This window comes from Pinus tabuliformis, chromosome 5_1 (genome assembly GCF_031772625.1).
Source record: "Pinus tabuliformis cultivar Carrire ecotype Pingquan chromosome 5_1, CPIR1, whole genome shotgun sequence".
Lineage (NCBI taxonomy): Eukaryota > Viridiplantae > Streptophyta > Pinopsida > Pinales > Pinaceae > Pinus > Pinus tabuliformis.
In genome coordinates, this window is record NC_142305.1 from 428,257,751 (window position 1) to 428,282,295 (window position 24,545).

The 24,545-nt window shown below is 36.4% G+C and overlaps 1 pseudogene; it reads right to left on the reverse strand.

Annotated features, from left to right (window-relative positions):
* Nucleotides 1–1,064: 1,064 nt before the first annotated feature.
* On the reverse strand, nt 1,065–1,799 carry LOC149165321 (uncharacterized; annotated as a pseudogene).
* Between the last annotated feature and the right edge of the window lie 22,746 nt (nt 1,800–24,545).

A 24,545-nucleotide genomic window follows, 5' to 3' on the forward strand; every position in this document is an offset into this window, starting at 1 on the left:
TGTGGGGATCTACAAAGAAACACACAGAATGATAAAAGAGCGTGTATTTGCAAAGAGTTCGTGAGTTATTGTATCCAATTCATTCATAGTGTAGCAACATAGCGGAATTTAGCTAATGCACAGAAGGAGAATAGCCCACTTATGTAACCTTCACATTAGCATTGGTGACTTGGCTTTATAAGTTTCTTCATAACTACACCATCTCCAAATGACTTCAAACACAGTCTATTAAAACCTCTAACCTTCAGCAAACTTGGCAGTAAAGGCTTTTTCAAATCATCATAATGTTCACAAATCTCAAAATGCTTTTCTATTCACAAAAATAGGCATAAAAAGGAATACATAGCGTTGATGGTGGTCTAGTGGCAATTTGAAGCTGTTAGTGTGACGATAACCAGAATCCCATTTAAAAAATAAAAATAAAAATAAAACTTCTAATCTAATAGAAATAGAATGTTATCATAACACATCAAAAGTACAAACCAAATTTTGAAATTTTTTACACACATTACCATTCCATTAAAAATTTGTCCTTACTCACTTTTGTCCACAAGTTAAAGTGAACTTTTAATCTTAAAACACAATATTTAAATTCATTTACTCTTAGTACAATATTTAAAAGGTCCTTAATGTTACGATCACAACTCGACACCCTATTTTTACCACGATGAGGACTCTAGATACACACTTATATTCTTTACAACTATTTATTTGACTATTTATTTAACTATACCAGCAGGACTAGACACACTACATGGAAACTTTGGATAACTAATTTTTGAAGGGCCAATAATGCCAATGGAACATGGATAACATGTTTGCGGTGTGCACTTGTCCTGATCTTGCACAACAGAAACCTTGCCATGATGAGCGCAAGTCATAAACTGAAATTTGTCCAAAAAAGATACACTTCGATGTAAAAAATACGCATTGCTAACATTGAAGAGTCACCCATATGAGGATCTGCTAACATGAACAGACACCCATATGAGAGTCAAACTTTAAGCTTATATCTTGATAGCTTACAAGTCTACTTGCACTTGGCATCATGTTTAAGAGAGATCTTAACCATCCAATCAATCCAAGCTAAAGTGTGCTTCTACAATTTCAACTCTAAGATCCATGGTAGCAGAACAACTCTTCAGACGATTCCATTGCTACCCAATCTTCTCATCACATATAACATGCTTTAGAGATTTAAGCCCTCCAATTGATTTAGGCAATTTCCTCAATCGAGAACACTCTCTCATGTCAAGCTCCTTGAGTTCCTTTAGCTACCTTAATTCCTCGGGAAGTTCTTTCAAGCACTCACATAGAGAAATGTCTATATATTCCAGCTTCCCAAGTTTTCCAATAGATGTTGGAAGCTCTTTCAGACCTAGACATGTAGATATTCTTGACATTCTTAAAGAACCGAGCCTCCCCAAATCATCAGGTAACTTTTGAAGAAGGTGACAGTTAGTGATGGACCATTTTTGAACTGAAGACATGTCTCAAATGCCAAGGGGAAACTCCTCCAAATCACAGCAATGATCCATGTTAAAATATAGCATTATGGGAAGCTTTAGATTCGACTGGTTTCCATTGAACCTGGACATATTTCCAAGCCCTTCACATAAGCTCAAAGATAGCTTCTCTAAGTTCTGTAAGACTTTACTGTGCTCTTGAAGTGGGGGCACAATCAACCTCTCCAAACGAATAGTCTTGAGCTGAGTAATTAATGATAACAATGGCAAACCCTTCACTGTGGCTCTCTTGGACCCATAATTGAATATTATGAGGATTTTCAATTTTCTCATTTTATTCAAAAACGATGAAAGAAAGTAATTACTTGCAGACGAGAGTAAAACCAAAGCCTCCACCTCATGTAAAATCATCTTACACCACTGATACTCTTCCATTGCTCCTGCACAAGTAAACCACAAATGCCAAGCCCAATTACAAAAATATACGTTGTGAGACACTTCACATCTTTTAGCTCTTCTTAATTCATAGTTTGGTGAGTTTTTCCACCAATCTTCAATTAAACCGCTAAGCTACCAAACGCTACTTAAGGGAAATGGTTCCTCCTTTAATAGGCCTAAGCCTCCTTAAAATCTCCTAATCAAAGTTGACCATTTCAACTAGCTCCACTTCTCACCAATTACCATTTGTTATGTGGAGTATTCTCAACGGTTTTTTTACCAAAATGAAAACAAATTAAAATGAAATATTTTTGAGTGATGTAAGATTGTCAACTGCATAGGAATTCTCTGCATCAACAGTGAAATAGGCATAGTTTTCATTAAATTACAAAACATTAAGAATACAAATGGACTCATCTGTAAACATGACGTCATTTTTAAGATGGCCCGAAAATGAAGTTGGCAAACATTATTGAAATTCTAAAAAACGGTAGTGCCAAAGACTTAAAGTTAATTTATTGAAATAATATTATTTTATTATTTTAATTTAATTTAAATGAATAACGTATTAAACTATATATTTTTATTAAAAATCATATAATAAAATCTGACTAAACAATTAAATAAGCCAGTAGGAAAAACAAACCAAAAATAGTGGAATATATGCAAATACAAAGTAAAATACCAATATCAATTTATTTTTAAAAGCAGTTAAATTAAAACTTTTTATAATTTATTTTATTAATAAAATTTTAATAATTTAAATTTACGTTTTTCTATAATTAATATATTTGAAAATATGCATAATATGCATAATATGCCTTTCGTATTGAAGTGGATAACTACTATTTATTATAAATGATAAAAACATGCAAATTAAATTAAATATGTATTCAATTTAAGATAAAAACATAAACCATAAACTTTATATTATTGATGGTATGCAAATTAAATTAAATATTTACTAAAAATATCCATGAATAAATAAATAAATAAATAATTGATTATCGAATTCATTTGTATTATTACTTTTTCTACTTAACAAATTTAAACTTCATACTCATATTGTTTTACATATTAATTAAACATAAAACAATCTTTTACATATTAATTAAACATAAAACAATCAATAAACATAAAAGGTTTACTGGAACCTTGAGTCATGAATAATCATTTTGATAAAATAAAATGTTTACTAAAACCTTTGAGCCATCACCCAAATGCTTCTCAATCTCAACCTTGGCTACAACAAAGGTCTTTATGATGTGTAGTTCTTGAGAATAAGAGGAAGCAACACTATGGGTAGGTTTTAAGAAAGAAGTTATTGAGGAATGGAAATAAATCTCTATGGATGTCAAGGTATGACACTATCTTATCAATTAATCTTTGTAGAACGTTTACCTTTTTATAGAGTTCTAATTATTTTCCATTATAAATACTCATCAGGGAATCAACATCTCACTCTTATTCTCACACTATCATATATATGTTTTGTAATCACCCTTCCCACATTTACCCAGTTTCATCAACCTGTCGGGGTAAACATGAGACAAAGAGTTACTATGACATGGTCCGACCTCCTAGATACAATTAAGGAATTGGGGCCTACAACTAACCACCAACTGACAACTCACAGCATTCCGCAAGGCTACATGGACACTAAGGGTCCAAAGAACCAACCCAGTTTACCAAACCCTGTGTTGGGGCTCATTTTCACACACTTTAACCCCCAAATGCATGCATGACAAGGCCTCCATGTGGTTATAGGCCTCCAATAGCATCCACAAACCTACCTAGGTGCGATTGTGACCCAAAATGTCCAGTTCATAGGGTGCGGTCCCGAGATCTGAGCCTAGGTTCTAGGTCAGCCTCTAGGCCACTACCTAGAACTTCCTGAAACTTCTCATAATGAATAATGACATGTCAAAAATGCTAAATATACAAACTTGAAGGAAGAACTTAACCAAGATTTCCTAGAAAATAACAGACATTTCGTCAAGCACATGGAAAACATGTAAGCTACAGATCATGAATGCATATTTGATCATAAAAGTATAATATTCATCTAAGAATCACTGAAAAGGCCTTATTCCCTCTCCATATAGCTGAAACAACACTTATTAGTCCATACATTCATTAATCGATCAATAGCTAAACAATTCATGACATGAAACAGAGAAGATACACATCCTATGAACAACATATCACCATAAAATAACCAAAATATAAACTATGAAAACCCAGCCATAATATCACCAACATATTGCCAACATTTATACATGAATCATAATAGAAGAATAACTCGCATTCACATATGAAAATGCCAACCAAGTCAGGGACTTCCACATACCATCCAACCATAAATTGGGTTGAACCAAATCTCTCATTTTGCCAATCACCCCCCCTCCATATTCCAAGCTTGAATGCGGGATCCCATGGAATAAACTAGAAAAACCAAACTAGGGCTTCCAAAGGCCAAACCACCTCAACCCTCAAACAGTGATTCCATATCACGGTCAGACATTTGATCTGTAATTAAAATAGAAGGTTTCAAGTAAAGTTTTGCAAACTTATTTATGTCTTATGGGCAATGGATTGATATTGAAAAAGAACAAAAACTAAGATAAATTTTGCAGATATTAACAGTGAAAAATAGATAACAATCAGCATCACAAAAGAATGATTTGATGATGAAGTTCATCCCTCCTGGGCTACATCTCTGAGTCCAGCTTCCAATGGTGGCCCTTTAAATTATATGCTCCAATTTTAAATTATATCAACATACAATATTCAAATTGCAAAAATAAAACTGTCATTGCATCCAAATTACCCAAAAACCCATGTGTAGGCTATTCTTGGGCTCAAAAACGCTGAAAAATGACCAAGTTAGGTCGCCTTCTTCATTTCTATACTAAATGTTCTATAAATTCGTCCCCTTTTCAAAACTAGCAATAAAATTCAGCTTTGGCCACATTGCAAGGCGAAATTTTCATAGTTGCAGGTGGCGATATCGACCATGAAACCCATTGATTTTGGTGAAAATTGTCAGATGGTTCGTTGGCCCCCATGCCCCTATTTCTCCACCCTCGTTGGTCATGTGGCATTGAATATGACCATGGGGCACAGGCCATGGGCCAATTGCCTCGCCGGCCCCATTCTTGGTCACTTTACAATTGATAATAACGCGGGCAAGGTGCCACACACTTGCCCCTCCCACTTATTCCGTTGGTATTCACGATACATGACAAAACCTTGGGTCGGAGTGTGGAAAAGGTGCCACGCACCCTGCCCTCTCCTCCTTGTGTCATGATAATATAACAATCATACAACCTGGGCTGGGTCGGTCGAGTTTGCCCGCCAACCTAGCTACCACCCCCCGCCCAAACCGCCATACGGTATCACTTTATTAAAAATTGATCGACCACAATATAACAAGTAAAAATGTGGCGTAATTATAAAGTGGCAGAATTATGACCAAGAGGTTGCGGGGTTGAACCCTCCAGAGGTTCATCTAGTCCTTAATCAAATTTTGGCCTCATCTGGAGTGCCATGTGGTGCCTAGTGATTGGGCCACATGTTACTCTGTGATTGGCCCAAACCAAATCACCGTCGACCAATCAAATCAGGTCAATTGCCTCTATATGAACATGCCACATGTCTTGTCTTGATTGGCTCCATACTGCATATTCATCCTACTAATGTCAACACCACGTCAATGTACAGAATGCCACGTGGCATCCGTACAATGCCCATTCAACCCTCTAAGTTGACTTTTTCTTTTGTTTGCCAAAAAATTCATAACATGATAACTTCCTTGTACAATGTCGAATTGAGGCGATTCAAGCATCGATGGAATCTAAATGATGAGATATATGATTTGGCGCCATTCTCGAGATATTTTGAGCACTTTGATGTTTGAGCATATTTTGGATCCCCTGGATCATTCCTCCGGGCCATTAGAAGTTTTTGGATCACCAAAGTTTGTTTTTACTCAGCAAGTAAGTGAGGGTACAATTCCCTCACTTTCCCAATATCTACCGACCTTTCTTTACTCTGATTAGTACCTTTGATCCCCACTCAAAGATACTCCACATTGCCTCTATGTGAAGTCCTCTCCCCCTGTCAAGAATTGAGTCTTCCTGAAACTCTGATTCATAAACTTTCGTGGATATTCCACTGGACAGTTCGTCACAACATATTTGATAATATTATATTAAAAATATGAGATTCTACACTATTACAGTTTATTTAATTTCTAGATCTGTAAAAGTAACTATAATTAGTGCATGCATGTAAAATTAAATCAATCAGAAAAGTAGAGAATGACAAAATAAGATCACAAACACATAATACACATGATATTCTCTCTGGGAAATCCTTTCGAGAGAAAACCAAGCTGGAAGGTGAGGCTGCTTCGTTCTCTTTCTCTGTCTAGAAATACGGCCGTAGATACAAAGAAGTAATGTCTATGGCCCGTAGGTTGATATAGTGCACAAACACTCTCTTTGTTCTCTACCTCCTATCTCTCTTGGCTATGGAACAAAATTCTCTCGAAAGAATCCAATGCCTCTTCCTCCTAGTGGCCTGGTTATAACATTGCCCGATAACCTACTGGTAGTTAAGTTTGACTACATCAACTCTTAACTAGAGTTACAAAATAGACTCTTCTAGAGTATTTTACATCACAAACACGTGGCTAGCCCTTTTTCCATGAATAATGGGGGCTGACGCAGCATCCTCCCGAACTATAGGTGTGAAAACAGGAAGGTCAACTTCTGAGTGGAATAACTTTTGCATACGGACTACGATTGAGGTGATTCTTGCGCCGTTGGAAATCTCTCTGTGTGTAGAATAGCATGAAAAGGTTTTAAGCTTGAGTAGAAAAATTTTTCCCCGAAAAATTTCATTTGATGCCTCAAAACACTCCCTAAAGGTTTCAAATCTCATTTCGCCAAACTAGGTCCCACTGGTAAAAACAATCCCACAAGATGATTCCTCCACTTTTTCCACTCCAAATGCATTGATATGGATGATAAAAAATATAATGATCCAATTCAGATAAAACTCATTTAAATATTTAGGAGAAAATTATTATATAGATCGAATATGAACATTCTCTTCTTGGTCATCAATCATTAGAGGCTCATACAGTCTCAAGTTTTCCACATTCACAATAGAATAATTTTTCATGTCAGGTGGAAAATCTAATTGAAAAGAATTGTTACCAATATTCTCCAAGATTTTGAAAGGACCATATTTGATTGGCCTGAGATTTTTACCTTCACCTTGTAGTCTTTCCTTCCTGATGTATAACCAAACTTGATCTCCCACTTGGAAATCATGATCCACCCAATGCTTGTCATGTCTTGCTTTATACTTGGCTTTGATTTTCTCTAGTTGTTCTTGTACCCTTTGATGCACTAGCTTAATTTTTTCAATGAAATGTTTGGATTTGTCCACATCGCTATGTCCATCTATGACAATATCTTTACCAATGGTGAAATCCAAAGGAGACTTTGGCAAATAACCCAAAAAAGCTTCAAATGGAGATACTTGTGTGGATGAATACTTGGCACGATTGCAGGCATGCTAGATGTAATGTAAATACTCATCCCAAAGTTTAGGATGCTTACCACAATATTCTTGAAGGAGATGCACTACTATTTTGTTTGCTACTTTTGTCTGGTCATCAGTTTGTAGATGAAATGTGATGCTCTTCTTCAACTTTGTGCTCATGAGTTCCTGTAGGCTCAACTAAATCTTCCTGACAAATAAAAAATCTCGATCAGAAATAATATAAGTGGGTAACCCAAAGTGAACCAATACATTTTGGAAAAAAATATTTGCGGTCTATTCAGTTGTAGCATATTTCTTACATGGAATCAACACACACATTTTGCTAAAACGATCCATAACAACATATAGATAATCATGACCTTTCCTAGACATTGGTAGTCCCCAAAAAAATACATAGAAATAATTTCCCAAGGACGAGAAGGAATAGGAAGTGGAGCGTACAAACCCAGTGTCGTATTACTTGGATTGTTAGTAGCACACATGGAACATCCTTTCACATATACTGAAGCAGTTTCATTCATGTGAGGCCAATAAGAATACCTCTGAATTTAAGCAATTTTTTTTGGCTATACCAAAGTGGCCAACAATCAGAGAAGTGTGGGCTTTGCTGATGACATAGATTCTTTCACTCTAACTTGCTAAGATGATACAACAAATTGTTATGAACATGATAATCCAACTCTTCAACATGATTGCCTTGACTCAAAGTTGCATAAACATATTTAAAATATTCATCTTGAGCATATTGTTCAATATAACTTTCATGCATGATTAAGTTATGCTTAAGAATAATAGATGCATTAACAATAGGCCTTGATAACATATATGCAACTTTGTTGTATATAACTTTATTATACCTTATTACCAAATGAAATTGTTGTAGGAATCCCATCCACCTAAAATGTCTAGCTTATTGTAGCTTGGTTTGCAATTGTAAATATTGAAAAGGTTTATGGTCTATATGTATTGTTGTTTCTTTACCCATCAAATAATGCTTCCATTTCTTCACACTTTGTACCAAAACATTCAACTCTCTGTCATAAGTTGGATAGTTAATTACTGCATTGGTAAAGGTTTCAAAATTATAACATATTAGCTTACCATGATGCATCAAAACTTCTCCCTTAGCATATTCGCTTGCATCGATTTGACAAATGGTTTCTTAAGATCTGGAAGTGTTAGAACTAGTGTTGTATTGATTTTCTCTTTCAAAGTGTCAAAGTATTTCAGATGCTTGCCTCCCCACTGAAATACCTTTTTAACACTTTTAAAAGCATGTAATGGTGTTTTAATGAGTGAGAACTTAGTGATAAATTTTCTCCAATATTGGGATGCTCCCAAAAAACTCCTAATTTATGTTACATTGTTGGGTTTAGGTGTTAGTTCCATATACTACTAGTGTAGCCCCTTATTGTTATTAGTGCAACCCCCTTATTGTATTTTTGTGCCCATATAGTCCCCATATTGTTATTATTGTGCCCCATAGAAGCACACTATTGTTATTATTGTGCCTTTATATTATTATTGTTATGTCAGCTTTGATTATATTGTGACCCCTTAGACTCCTATATATAGAAAGGAGGCCTTGTCATTTGTATCATTGAAGAATTGTTCATTTGTGTAATGTAAATGAGTTTTCCACCTTGAAGAGGTTTATTTTGAAGTCGTTGATCTATCTTTTCTTCTATTTTGTTAGCTAGTTGCATAACATTTGGTATCAGAGCTTTGGATTCTAGGGTTTCACTGCTTCAAACTGGCCATCATGAAATTTTTGGTATAACTTTTTTTCTATGAAGTTTTTGAATCTGCAATTAAAACCCATTTGATATGAAATCGTTATGAACCTCGTGTCCATATTTTAGATCTTTTATTGCTATGTTTTCGGAGCTATGAGTTGAGGAAGTTAGGGTTTTTGCAGGCTCCATAATTCCATCTCAAACAGGTTATTGTGGAATTTTCGCTATAACTTTGTTTCAACGAAAATTAAGAAGCTAAAATTACAACCCATTTGACACGAACTTGTGCTTAACCTTGTGTACAGATTTTAGATTTTGGTTCATTATATTTTCGGAGATAGGATCCAAGGAAGGTAGGGTTTTTGCAGGCTACCGAATTCGATCGCAAACAGGTGACCTTGGGAAAAGTTTCATAATTTTTCTCTTAGCATCGAATTCAAATTTCGTAAAAGGAAGTAGAAATAAGATGGACTATAGTTTGTTGCATATTATTTTCAGGGAAGAAGTTCAAAACAGTGACACGTGGCACATTGTACAAGTTCGCTCTACTGAACCAGTCTATAATCAGGTCATCATGGAAAATTAGGTATAACTCTTTCTTGGAAAATAAAATCTCGATTAGACTTAAGGGTTGGAAAGAGGACTCAGAGTGCTATCATAGGAAAAAATTTCAAAACTTGGAGATTCGAAATTACAAATTTACAGTCGTTTAAATATCAAGCTGCTAAAAAAAAGAAAAAGATTAACTCGAATCAAGAAAATAGAAACACCTAGTAAGCAAAATTAGATGGATGATTTGAAGAATATGATCGAAGCTACGATAAATAGTTTGATATATGCCATGGAAGCTAATATTGATGGTATAGAAGTAGATTTGAAGAAAGACATGGAAGATTTGAATAAATACAAGGAAAAGGCTTCCTAATGAAAAAAGGCGGTAAAGGAAACTCATGATGAAGTCTCACAAAACCAAAAGTCTTGGGTTCAAATCTTGTCTTACCCTACCCCCATAGCAAGGTGAATAATGGACATGTAAACTTGAAAATCGAGAGTCATACCAAGATTACAATATATATATATATTGAACCGAAACAATTTTATGGTATAGAGGGCTTTGTTCTCGTAAACCACTTGTCACCTAGTCAATTTTCACGGAGGAAATGATAGCACATTATGAGGATACAAAGAGAAACACCTTCTTTAGCCAGTTGATAAATCTCAAACAAAAGGGTTCAATGGCAGAGCACATTGAGGACTTCCAAAAACTGAATATAAGGGTAAATGATATTCTAGAGAAGCATAGGATTGAAGTCTTCATAGGGACTTTAAAGGATAACAACCAACATGAGGTTCACCTTTGGGAACCTAATTCATTGGAGAAGGCACACAGGTTGGAAAGAAATATTGAAAGTAAAATTATGGCAACAAGGAAGCCTACTACTCATAACTATCAAGATGGAAGTGGTGTTGCTCCTAGCCTTCCACAACCTAGAAGGTTGACACCACAACAACTAGAAGAAAAAAGAGAAAAAGGACTTTGTTATAGTTGTGATATAAAATACACTAAATGTCACAAGTGTGCTGATAATAGATTAATTTACACAGATTGGGAAGAGGAGGAAGAAAAGGAATAAGAAACGTCAAAAGAAGAGGATATACACCATAAAACAACCCCAGAGAAAGAAGAAATGAATCCGACCATATCTCGTAATGCATTGACAAGAATTACCACTCCTCAAACTCTCAAGATAGAACGACATATCAAGAAGAAAAAGGTAATAGTGTTGATTGATTCGGGTAGTACCCATAATTTTATTCATTGTAAGATAGCCAAGTAATTGAATTTCTTCATATATACATCACCAAGGTGTCAAGTGATGGTTGAAAATGGAGGAACCATAAATGGCTCTGGAAAATGCCATAATATCAAGCTATCCATGGAAGAATATATATTGAATAGTCCAATGCTTTCCATTCCAATGGGTGTTGTTGATGTTGTACTAGGAGTCCAATTGTTACAATCTTTGGGTAGGATAGCTTTTAATTTTCAAGAACTTTTCTTGAAATGTTTTTGGGAAGGAAAGGAAGTTAAATTAAGGGGTATCACAGGGAAACCAAGAAAGATAATCAAATCTAATGGCATGACAAATCTTCTAAAGAAATAACAATGGGGCGTAATTGCACAATTATGTTCACTAAAGGTTCAAACAACGAAATCATCTATTTCTACAGATCTCCAAAATGTCTTGGAAAATCATTCTAAGGTTCAAGTAGTGGAATATTACATCAAGCATCAACAACAAGTTCTCCAACTCTTAAAGGATAACCTCACTTTGGTGCAGAATCGAATGAAACAAAAGGTAGATCAACATCGCAGTGAAAGAAATTTTGATGTAGGCGACTGGGTATTTTTACAGCTACAACCATACCAAAAAATGTCCCTGAAGCAAGCTAAGAAGGATAAGAAATTATCACTAAAATACTATGATCCTTACAAGGTGTTGCAAAATATAGGTACTATGGAATACAAATTGGAACTTCCTGCATCTTCCCCAATGCACCAAGTTCTCCATGTTTCATGCTTAAAGAAGGTTATAGGTGACAATATCCCAGTTCAAATAATATTACCAGAACTTGATGAGGAAGGAAAATCATATTGGAACCTTAAGCAGTCATGGAATCAAGAACCTTCCATATACGAAATCTATCAATTTCAAAGTATCTCATCAAGTGGAAGAACTTACCCGCTGAAGATTCCACATGGGAGGATGAGAATTTTATACAAAAGTATCCAAAACTACTCAAGCGTTGAGGACAACACTTTTTGGAGGAGAGGGGCATGTTAGGTCCCTATACAACTAGTGTAGCCCCTTATTATTATTAGTGCAACCCCCTTATTGTAATGTTGTGCCCATGTAGTCCCCATATTGTTATTATTGTGCCCCATAGAATCCCACTATTGTTATTATTGTGCCCTTACATTATTATTGTTAAGTCAGCTCTGATTATATTGTGACCCCTTGACTCCTATATATAGAAAATAGGTCTTTTCTTTTGCATCATCAAAGAATTGTTCATTTGTGTAATATAAAGGAGGTTTTCCCCTTGAAGAGGCTTATTTTGAAGTCGTTGATCTATCTTTTCTTCTATTTTGTGATTTGGTTGCATAACATTAGGCGAATTCACAATAACATCAACTTTTGAGGGACCAATCTTCAATTCACCCCCTCCTACAATATGACCACAATAAACCAAAGAGGTTTTCCCAAATTCACATTTAAGCATCTTCAAATACAAATTTTCCTTTCTCAGGATATCTAAAACTTGTTTCACATGCTTGACATGCTCTTCACGAGTCTAAATGAAAATATGAATAATATAAGTATACTATGACAAAATCATCAAGGAATGGTCACAACACATCATTCATAACTCTCATGAATGTTGCAGGTGCATTGCAAAGCCAAAACGACATAACTAACCATTCAAACAAACCTTGTTTTGTCTTGAAAGCAGTTTTCCAAATATCATCTTCAACAATCCTTATCTGATGATAACCGCTTCTCAAATCTAACTTAGTAAAGTAAACAAATTCCTTTAATTTATCTAGAAAATCATCAATGCGAGGAAGATGATAATGATTCTTTACCATGATCTTGTTCAAAGCTCAAAAATCCACACACATGTGCCATATACCATCTTTCTTTGGAACCAAGACAATAGGAGACCCACAAGGAGATATGCTACGCCTGATGACCCCGTTTTCAAGAAGCTCTTGAATTTTCTTCCTGGTATCTGCATTCTCCAAAACTAACATTCTATACATGCTAATATTTGGAAGTGGAGCATCCCGCTACAAGTGAATCTCATGTTGAATTCCTCTTTCTAGAGGTAACCCTTCACGTTCCTGAAACATCTTGTCATAAATGTTAACAACTTCAACCAATTCATGTTGGAGTTTAGAATCACATCCTATGAAAGCTTCAAATTCAGCAGTATCTTTAGCTTTAATCATCAACAACACAAAATTATTACTAGAATTTACAAGCCTTTTCATTTAACCAACACTACCAAGAGATAATTTCATCTTCTTGCAATGTGCTCTAACAATATACTCAACTCCATCTTTAAAAATATGATATTTGTTCTCATGATGATAGAATATGGATTTTCGGTCATACAAGTATGGACTCCTTAACGCAATCCCACGAATATCAAGTGGTACAACATCAAGCTCTACCTCATCTATAAAGTTAGAAGTGATGGCGAATTTGTTTACATTTTCTTGTCAGTTGTAATTTGGCATCATCACATACCCAACCCAAAGGGTAAGGTTTAGTATGAGGTGCAGTTTCTAGATTAAGTTTCTTAGCAGTTGCTGCAGAGATAACATTAACTTGGGATCCATTATCAAATAATGTATCAACTTTTGTATGTTTTGTAATGACACTGATACGGAAAAGATCACTTCTTTCTTTAGCATTTTGAGATTCTATAATCTTACTAGAAGAACTAGTACTTGCATTACAATCTATACCTTTCATTCACATTGCTATGATTTTGGTTTCATCACCTAAATCAGATCCTAGATCTTGTTGAGTTGTAGCAGCAATTCTTTGTTTCCCCTTGTTATTAAACTTCTTTGGTCTCATTTCTGGATGTAATTTCCAACACTGGTCTTCATCATGGCATTCTTTTAAACAATTTTTACATGTAAGTTGCTCTCCCTCTTTCTTGATTGTAGAATTATTTTTTCCTTTGTCTTTAAACTTCCCCTTTACTTTATCTCCAGATTTGGAAGGTTTCTTGCTAGTCTCTTGAGGAATATTCTCACCTCTTGATTCTAAATGAGTTGCTTGAACACATACTTCCTCTAGATTGGTGGGATTAAACATAAGTATAGTATGTCTCAAATAATTATGTAATCCACCTATATATTTAAGGAGAGTATCTTGTGAAGATAAATCAACACCCAATATTAAAGCTCTTCTTCTAAATTCTTGTGTGTAACTTTGGACACTCTAACCTTTAGCTTGTCTAAAATTTTTCCAATCCATAATTGCTTTTTTCATGTAAGCTAATGGATCAAATTTCCTTCTTAACGCAGATATAAAAGCACTCCAAGAATAGATTATTTTACCACTTTTCTTCAAATCTTCTTGAGTTCTGGCCTCCCACTAATGAGGGTTGCACTTTCCAAACGAAGAGAAGTAAGATGGATCTTTGTAACATCATAATAAATCTTTTGAATCCTGCAATAGAATTCAATTTGATGAACCCAATTATCCAGCTTTTCATCATTTACCTCCCCATTGTAGATAGGAAATTCAAACTTGACATCAAGCTTAATCAAATGAGACTTAGCATTTCCTTTTGGAGGTGGAGGAGGAGTATGTACATGAGATGAAGGAGGTGAGGATGGAGGTGTAGATGGAAGTGAAGGAGGAGGTGGAGGTAGAGGCATTCTCCCATCACCACCATTACCTTTTGTTTGATTATAACTTTCCCCTTGCAACCTTATTGTCCTCTCATTGTACAACACTTTCACCATTTTAAACATATCATAGAAATCCTTTCTAAAAGCTCTCTCATCCTCAGACATCAGGCCTTTTCCTTCTTCATGTTCCATGACTAGTGGAGTTTGTGTAGTTTGTGACCTCCTTGAACTAATTTGAGGGTTTGGCTCTTCAAGAACTCCTTCTCCTATTTTCAATTTAAACCTTGTAATAATTCAAGAAGACACTTGCAAAAATGGTCAAACCTTCATAACAACCATGCTCTGATGCCAAAATGGCCTGAAATTAAAATTGAAGGTTTCTTGTAATTTTTTAAAATCAATTTTATGTCTTATGGGAAATGGATCGATGTTGCAAAAGCACACAAACAAAGATAATTTTTGTAGATTTTACTAGAGAAAAATAGACAACAAGCAGCATCGCAAAAAAATAATTTGATGACATAGTTCAGCCCTCCTTGGCTACATCTTCAGGTCCAACTTCCAATGGTGTCCCTTTAAATTATATGCTCAAATTTGAAATTATATCAACATTCAATTCTCAAACTGCAAAAACAACACTGCCATTGTGTCCAAAACACCGAAAAACCCCTGTGTAGGCTCTTTTTGGGCTCAAAAAGGCTGAAAAATGACCAAGCTGGGCCTCCTTTTTCATTTCCATGCTAATTGTTCTGCAAATTCACCCCCTTATCAAAATTTGCAATGAAATTTGGCTTTTGCGACATTTCAAGGAAAAAAATTTGTAGTTACAAGTGGCGAGATCGTCCATCAACGGTCATAATACATTATAGAACCTTAGGCCAAGGCATGGGAAGGGTACCATGTGCCCCACCCTCTCCGCTTTTTATCATGGTCATATAAAAATCATACACCTTGGGGCTAGGTCGGTCGAGCTCGCCCACTCACCCACACCGCCCCCCCCAAAAAAAAAACTACCAAACAATATCACTTTATTAAAAATTGGTTGACCACTATATAACAAGTAACAATGTGGTTAAGGATCGAAGGCTCATCGAGTCCTTAACCAAATTTTGGCCTCATCCGGAGTGCCACATGGCGCCCTGTGATTGGGTCATGTGTCACTCTATGATTGGCCCAAAACAAATCACCATCGACCAATCAAATTGCGCCAACTGCCTATGTACAACCATGTCACATGTCATGTCCTGATTGGATCCATACTACATAGTCACCCTGTTGATGTCAGCACCACGTTAGCATACGAACTGCCACATGGCATCTGTACATTGCCCAGTAACCTTGCAAGTTGACTTTTTTTTATTGTTTTCCACTAACTTGGGAACGCGACAAATTCTTCATAGAATGTCGGATTGAGGTGATTCAAGTGTCGTTGGAATTAAAATGACAATATCTATGATTTGGCATTGATTTTGGGATATTTTGAGCACTTTGATATTGAGCATATTTTGGATCCCCTCTATCAACATCATTAACACCAATTAGATCGGTCTCTACCCAAGCTTTCCAGGGCTCCATGAACTAGTAACTCAACACACAACCTTCTAGGGCACCAAATTGTTTGTCCAACCCAACTCTAGGACTAGTATATCAACACACAAAGGGCTCCAGAGTGTTTGTCTAACCTAGACACTAGGACTAGTAAATCAACCCAAGTTGTTCCATGGCTTCCAGAGTGTTTGTTCCAACCCACAACCTTGAGGAATTATATGAACCAACCAAAAAACAATCAAGTGGAAAGAAACCACAATCACCATGGCTATCTAGGAAATGGAAAGGAAAGGATAAAAACATTGTTAATCTAGGTAGATCCCCATGCCAATGACAGAACATAACCAAATAATCACATGCATATACCATGCATCGATAAATCAACAAGTAAATCACACATGCAACTTGTTACCTGCAAAGAAATCTAATTGTATCTATTGATCCACCTGTTCCCTTCCACTTTCCTTCTTTCCTTTTCCTTCTTTCTCCAAATCTAATGAAAACTAGAGTGCTCCAAACATGCTCCAAGATTTCTCTGTGTGCAAGAGTATGAGAGAGAGAGAATAGAAGAGAGCTCTAAGCTAAAACTAACAAAAGCTGTGAACTAATCCTCATAATTATTTTTATCATTAAGGCCTCTATTTTCTTCATTTTCCTTCAATTTCCTCCTCATGCAAATCTATGACCTTTCATCTCCATTTTCTCCTATTTTCCATTATTTTCATAAATAAAATGCCAATTATTTCCACTTTTCCTTTGTTAATTTCCATAGCTATTAATTAATCACAAGTGATCCCCATCACTATGTTTTTCCCAACATTCAACTTGGAATACGTGTCCCATGACCTTGGTCTTATTTTCTTATTTACATAGGAAATCAACCAGGGGTTGTTACAAACCCATCCCCCTTGGGGGAACACCGTCCTCGATGTTCAATGACCCTTATAAACCAACAAAACACATGTTGCCCATGCAGATTTATAACACACATAGCTCGATATAAAATTTACATCATATCATACTACTGAGACCATGACCATCATAACATGAACACCATACCATTTATTGGAGATTTATAACACAACTCGATGCAGTATTTACATACATATGCATAAACTGACATAACCAAAATACAACATAAAAACATATATAAAAATACATCCACTCAACCAGTGAATAGAGAAGGATACGTATCCTGCATATGAGCATCCATCTCCCATGTAGCTTCATCAGGCCAAAAGTGCTTCCATTGAATTTTAACTTGCTCAAGTTCTCGATTCTGGAACATGAGCATCTTTCACTACAAAATGCACTAAGGTTCTAGATGGAATTATCCTTCTAGTTCCACCAGCAATACAGACCAGTCAATCACATGATCAACATATTTCACATACTTCTTAAGCAATGACACATGGAAAACATTGTGGATTTTCATTATCGGAGGTAGTGCAAGTCGATAGGCCACCGTCCAATCCTCTCAAGGACCTTGAAAGACTCGTAGTATCGAGGTGCAAATTTGGAACATGATCCAATCCTCAAGGATATCTTCTTGGGATTGATGCACAAGTACACATGCTCCCCAACCTTAAACTCCTTAAATACCTTATGTTAATCTACATAACTCTTATGTCTATCCTGTGCTACCATTAGATTCTTCTTGATAACCTGCATTTCTTATTTCATCTCTGACAACATGTCTAGTCTAATAAATACATTGTTCATTGGGTCACTTCAACAAATGGGAATATTACAAATTCACCCATAAAGTGCCTCAAGTAGACTCATCTTCAAAGACTCTTGATACCCATTTTTGTAAGCAAACTCTACCAATGGAAGATGCTCTTCCCACTTCTGTTGTTGATGCATGGCGTACATCCTCAACATGTTCTCAAGAATATTTTTGACCCTCTTTGTTTGTCCATATGCCTATGGATGATGAGTTGTACTGAAGGCCAAATCTGTCCCCAAACCTACAAAAAACTCCTTCCAAAACCTAGAAGTGAACTTGGCATCTCTGTCTGACACAATCTTCCTAGGAATACCATGTAACCTCACTATCTCTCTGATGAAGACCTAAGCTACCTCACTATCTAAATTCATAGACTTTGCTGGAATGAAGTGAGCTACCTTAGTTAACCTTTCAACCACAACCATAATAGAATCATGTTTTCTAGATGTCCTCAACAAAATTGTAATGAATTCCATGGAAATGTCCTCCCATTTCTGCTCTAGAATAAGAGTCAGTTGCCATAAACCACCATGATTCTTACTCTCTGCTTTTACTTTCTGAAAGTCCTGTTAGAAAAATATATATTACGAAGCAATGGAACACATAAAATATTGCAGAAATATAAACACAGAAAATGCATAAAACAAGAGAGACACAGATATATGTGGTTCACCCAGTTTGGACTACGTCCATCCCGAACAGCTAGTCCTTCCTTTCTATTATCCAGCAAAATTAAGAGACACAACCTACAACAGATCCACTATAATATCCTCTGTTTTCTCTCACAGTCTTACCTCTCTGCTTCTCGCTCAGAGAATACACATATATTACACAGAATCATTACAATGCCCTCATACAAAGAGAGGGGTTCCCTTCTAGGGCAAAAAACCCTAAACTAAACATAAGTTCTACCATCAGATCATCATCCTAATGAACGGTCCAAATTGACTAGAAATTACTATACTTTTACAAGGCAATTTTACATCTATTTTTAGCTTCAGGGGCAGGGGGGGTTCCCCAAAGGTCACAGCCCCCCACCCCCTGGAGCCCCCCTGCAATGAATATTTTACGGGCAGCGTTGCCGCCCCATTTCGAACTGGGGTCAAATGTGGCGATACCTTTGAATACAGAAGATAATCAGGCTCCACACCTAACAATCTCCCACTTGGAGACTGATTATGGCAACTCCATCGTTGCTTCATTTGATGGACAATGACTCCTCTTTGTACCTAGCTGTTTCTCATCTTCATCGTCATCCTTGAAGACCAATTGAAACTGAGAACATTCTCAATTTCTCCTTGGTTACAAATTTTGTTAGCATATCTGCAAGATTCTAGCTAGTGTGTATGTTTTCTAGCTTCAACTCTCCATCTTCCAACACTGATCGTATGAAATGGTACTTGAGCTGTATGTGTTTAGTCTTGGAATGAAATGTTGAGTTCTTTGCAAGATGAATGGCACTTTGGCTATCACTGTATAACGTGCCCATATCATGCTCCTTACTCAATTCACCCATAAACCTTTGTAACCAAATAATTTCTTTACTAGCCTCTATAGCAGCAACATACTCTACTTTTGTTGTTGAAAGTGCAACAACACTTTGGATTTTTGAAACCCAACTGACAGTTGTTCCACCAATAGTAAATACATATCCTGTGGTGCTCCTCCTGTTATCTCTGTCACCTGCCATATCTGCATCAACATATCCATGTAGATAAATGTTTGAACCACCAAAGCATAATGCTTGATTTGTGGTACCTTTCAAATATTTGAGAATCCATTTCACTGCCATTCAATGTTCCTTTCCTAGATTGTTCATGTACCTGCTTACAACTCCCACTGCATGTGCAATATCAGGCCTTGTGCAGACCATTGCATACATTAAGCTTCCAACTGTTGATGGATATGGAACTTCAGACATATAATCCATGTCTTCTTGGGTCTTTGGGCACATTTCCTTACTAAGTTTGAAATGGCTAGAAAAAGGTGTACTGACTGGTTTTGCATTGTGCATATTAAATCTTTTCAACACCTTTTGTATGTACTCATTCTGATACAATGTTAATTTACGATTTTTCCTGTCTATAGTTATTCTCATACCAAGGATTTGTTTTGCAGCGCCCAAATCCTTCATTGCAAATGAATTTGCCAATTTTCTTTTGAGCACATTTATTTCCTGCATGTTAGACCCTGCAACAAGCATGTCATCTACATACAATAGCAATATAATATAGCTGCCATCATTTTGTTTTTTCAAATAAACACAATGATTAGAGTGACAACTAGTATAACCTTGTTCAGACATAAACTTGTCAAATTTTAGATACCACTGCCTTGGAGCCTGTTTTAAGCCATACAAGCTCTTCTTCAACCTGCACACTAGTTTCTCCTTCCCTTTCACTTCATATCCTTGTGGCTGCTGCATATATATCTCTTCCTCCAAATCCCCATGGAGAAAGGTTGTCTTTACATCTAACTGCTCAAGATGCAAACGTTCAACTGCTACTAGAATTAAAATAGTTATGATTGAAGTTATTTTAACAACAGGAGAAAATATTTCATCAAAATCAATACCTTTCTTCTGTGCAAACCCCTTCACCACAATTCTAGCTTTGTACCTCTGTTTTCCTCCATCTTCTTCCTTTAGCCTGTAAACCCATTTATTCTTCAATGTAGCTTTTCCTGAAGGCAACCTGACTAAGTCCCAAGTCTAGTTATGCATTAAGGAGTCCATCTCTTCTTCCATGGCTACCTCCCACTTCTTCCTGCTTTCAACCTGCATTGCTTCTTCATAACATTCGGGTTCACCAGAATCAGTCAACAATAAATAATATAAAGAAGGAGAGTATCGTTCAGGGGTCTACTTATCATGGTAGATCTTCTAACACCAATTTCAGGTGTTTGGGGTGCCTTTTGCTGTTGTGGTGGTTGCTGTTGTTGTGGTTGTTAATTATTATTATTTTCAGGCACCTTTACTTTTTCAGTGATTTCATCAAGAACTGTGTATACCTTGTTTTCTTTTTTCTATTTCTTTTCCTGCAATTGATTCTTATACAAGACCTTTTCATTGAATATTACATCTCTGCTCCTAATGATTTTGTGATTTTCGTAATCATATAAGCGATAACCAAAATCATTAACACCATATCCAATAAAGGTACATTTCTTTGACTTTGCCTCAAGCTTTGTTCTATTTTCTTTATCAATATGGACAAAGGCCTCACAACCAAAAGGCTTTAAAAAAGACTAGTTTACCATTTTACCTGTCCATGCTTCCTCTGGAACACCACCATCCAAGGAACTTGAAGGCCCTCTGTTTATTAGATAAACAACAGTATCTACAACATCTGCCAAAATTGTAAAGGCAATCCTGCATGCAATCTCATGCACCTTGCACGCTCCATGATTGTTCTGTTCATCCTTTTTGACACACCATTTTCTTGTGGTGTTCTTGGAATTTTCTTTTCTCTGTGAATTCCATTCTCTGAATAGTACCTATCAAACTCTTTGCTGCAGTATTCACTTCCATTGTCTGATCTGAGACACTTTAATTTCTTTCCTATCTCAATCTCAACCAAAGCTTTCCATTTCTTGAAAGTATCAAATACATCAGATTTATTCTTAATACAATAAATTCAAGTTTCTAGTTGCATCACCAGTAAAAGTAACATAATAACAAGAGCCACCGAGAGATGATATCTGAGCAAGTCCCCATACATCTGTATGCACAAGCTCTAATTTTTCACTCTTTTTTTCTTTCCCAACACTAAGAAATCTGACTTTCTTATGTTTTCCATAAATGCAATTCTCACAGAAGTCCAAACCAACATTCTTCAAACCCAGCAACAAATTCCTTGAGTGAAGAATCTCCATCCCCTTTTCACTCATGTGTCCGAGCCTATGATGCCATAATGCTGCATCTACTCCTTTGGAAGTTAAAGCATTAACAAAGTTAGAAATACCATTGCATAAATACAATGTACCAACCTTTTCGCCTTTTGCTATTACCAGGGCTCCTTTGGTAACCTTCCAAGATTTATCTGTGAAAATTGTCACACAACCTTCACTGCCTAACTGCCCTGTTGAAATTAGATTTTTCTTTAGATCTGGAACATGCCTTACCTCCTTTAGTAGCCATTGGTTTCTATTTTGCTGTTTTACAAGAACCTTACCCATTCCAACAATTTTACAGGGTTTATCATCACCCAAATGAACTTGTCCAAAATCTCCTTGAACATAGTCATGAAAGTATTTCTTATCAGGTGTGGCATGGAATGAGGCCCCTGAATCTACCACCCAGGAATCAGTAATATTTTCGAAAGAAAGAATTGAAGCATATTGTGACACCTCACCTATCACATTTGCTTCATGATTATTTTCTTGTTGTGCACCTCCTTCTTTTCCCTTTCGAGATCTACAGTCTTTCTTTAGGTGTCCTTTCTTTCCGCATTTCTAGCACACTATCCTCGATCTAGACTTGGATATGCCTTTCCTTGATTTACTGTGATATCCTGAGCTTTTTCCTCTTTCCATTTTTCTTCCCCTAGACTCTGCACTCAAAGCATTACCCGATGTCTCACCGGAGCTTTTCCGTCGCATTTCCTCGCTAAGGATAGCACCAACAACATCATAAAACTTTAAAGTACTAGATCCAGAAACATAGTTACTAATGGCCATTACTAAACCATTCCAACTTTTTGGTAATGAGCACAAGAATAACAAAGCTCTAACTTCATCATCAAAGTTTACCCCTACAGAACATAACTGACTTGTAACAGTATTAAAATCATTTAAATGGTCTACAACAGATCCAGCTTCCGACATCTTCATATTAAATAATTGTTTCATAAGAAATACCTTGTTTGAGGCTGAGGGTTTTTCATATAGTTTCTCCAACGCCTTAATCAAACCCTCTGTCGTTGTTTCCTTCGAAATGTTGAAGGTGACCGACGCTGCGAGGCACAACCATATTGTTCCGAGTGCCTTTCTATCGAGAAGGTTCCATTCTTCATTTGCATTCCCGTCGACATCTTTGTTTTTCCGCCCAGTGTTAGGTACAGATCTTTCTGATACAGATAATCTTCCATCTGCATCTTCCACAGCAAGAAGTTTTGGCCATTAAATTTCTCGACCCTAAACTTACCATCTTCTGCCATTGCTCCCACTCGGACGAGGAACCCTTCTCTCTTGCGAGTTTTATCAGCCAAATAGACCTTCAACTCTCATACTGGTTGTTATAAAATTATATATTACGGAGCAATGGAACACATAAAATATTGCAGAAATATAAACACAGAAAACGCATAAAACAAGAGAGACAAAGATATATGTGGTTTACCCAATTTGGGCTACGTCCACCCCAAACATCCAGTCCTTCCTTTCTATTATCTAGCAAAATGAAGAGACGCAACCTATAGCAGATTTGCTATAATATCCTCTGTTTTCTCTCACAGTCTCACCTCTCTGCTTCTCGCTCGAAGAATACACATATATTACACAGACTCAATACAATGCCCTCATACAAAGAGAGGGGTTGCCTTCTAGGGCAAGAAACCATAAACTAAACATAAGTTCTACCGTCAGATCATCCACCTAATGAACGGCCCTCCCCTGGACCCCCCCTGCAGCGAATATTTTACAGGTCCAATGTGGCAATACCTTTGAATACAGAAGATAATTAGGCTCCACACCCAACAAGTCCAAACATCTCGCAACATACTCAACCACCTCTTTCTTCAAGTTCGGCCAACTGTAGAACTTCTTAACTATTTTCAATGTCTTCTAATATCCCGAGTGACTTAAATATGGCTTGACATGAAAGCTCACTATTGTCTGGCACATAAATCTTGTCCTTAAATCTGAACAAACCATGTTTCATGAGATGATAATCCACATCATGTTCACTTATACCCTATTGTTGTAACCTGTGCTTAAGTTGTTTGTACTTGTCATTGTGTTGTCCTGCCTGCAAGATCTAATCCTGTAAATTTGTCCCATAAGAACTCATAGCTACAATGTGATTTATCTATATTCTTCTACTAAGAGAATATGCAACCATGTTCTCTTTATCTTCCATGTACGTGATCTCGAAGTCAAACTCACTAAGCGTGGCCAACCTACAAGCTTGCTTGACATTTAGATTAGGTTGGTCAAACAAATACCTCAATCCACTATAATAACTCATCAAAATGAACCTCCTTCCAAGAAGATAATGTCTTCACATCTTCAATGCATGAATGATGGTTGCGAACTCAAAATCATGCATCATGTAGCTCTGCTGTTGCTGATTCAATTTCCTTGAATCATAGCATACCATCTGACATTCCTACATTAGGAATCCACCAAGTCCTCTCTTGCAAGCATCCATAGATACCACAAACTCTTTATTTAGATCTGCAATCTTCAAGACTGGAGAATTTGTAAGCAACTGCTTCAACTTCTTAAAACTAGCTACACATTCCTCTGTTCATTCAAACTTCTTCGCTTTTTGTTATAAGGATGTTAGAGGATAGGTAGTCTGTGAGAAGTTACTAATGAACCGCCTAGAATAACTTTCTAGTCCCATAAATGATCTGACCTCATAAACATTCCAAGGAGTTTCCCACTCCCTGATA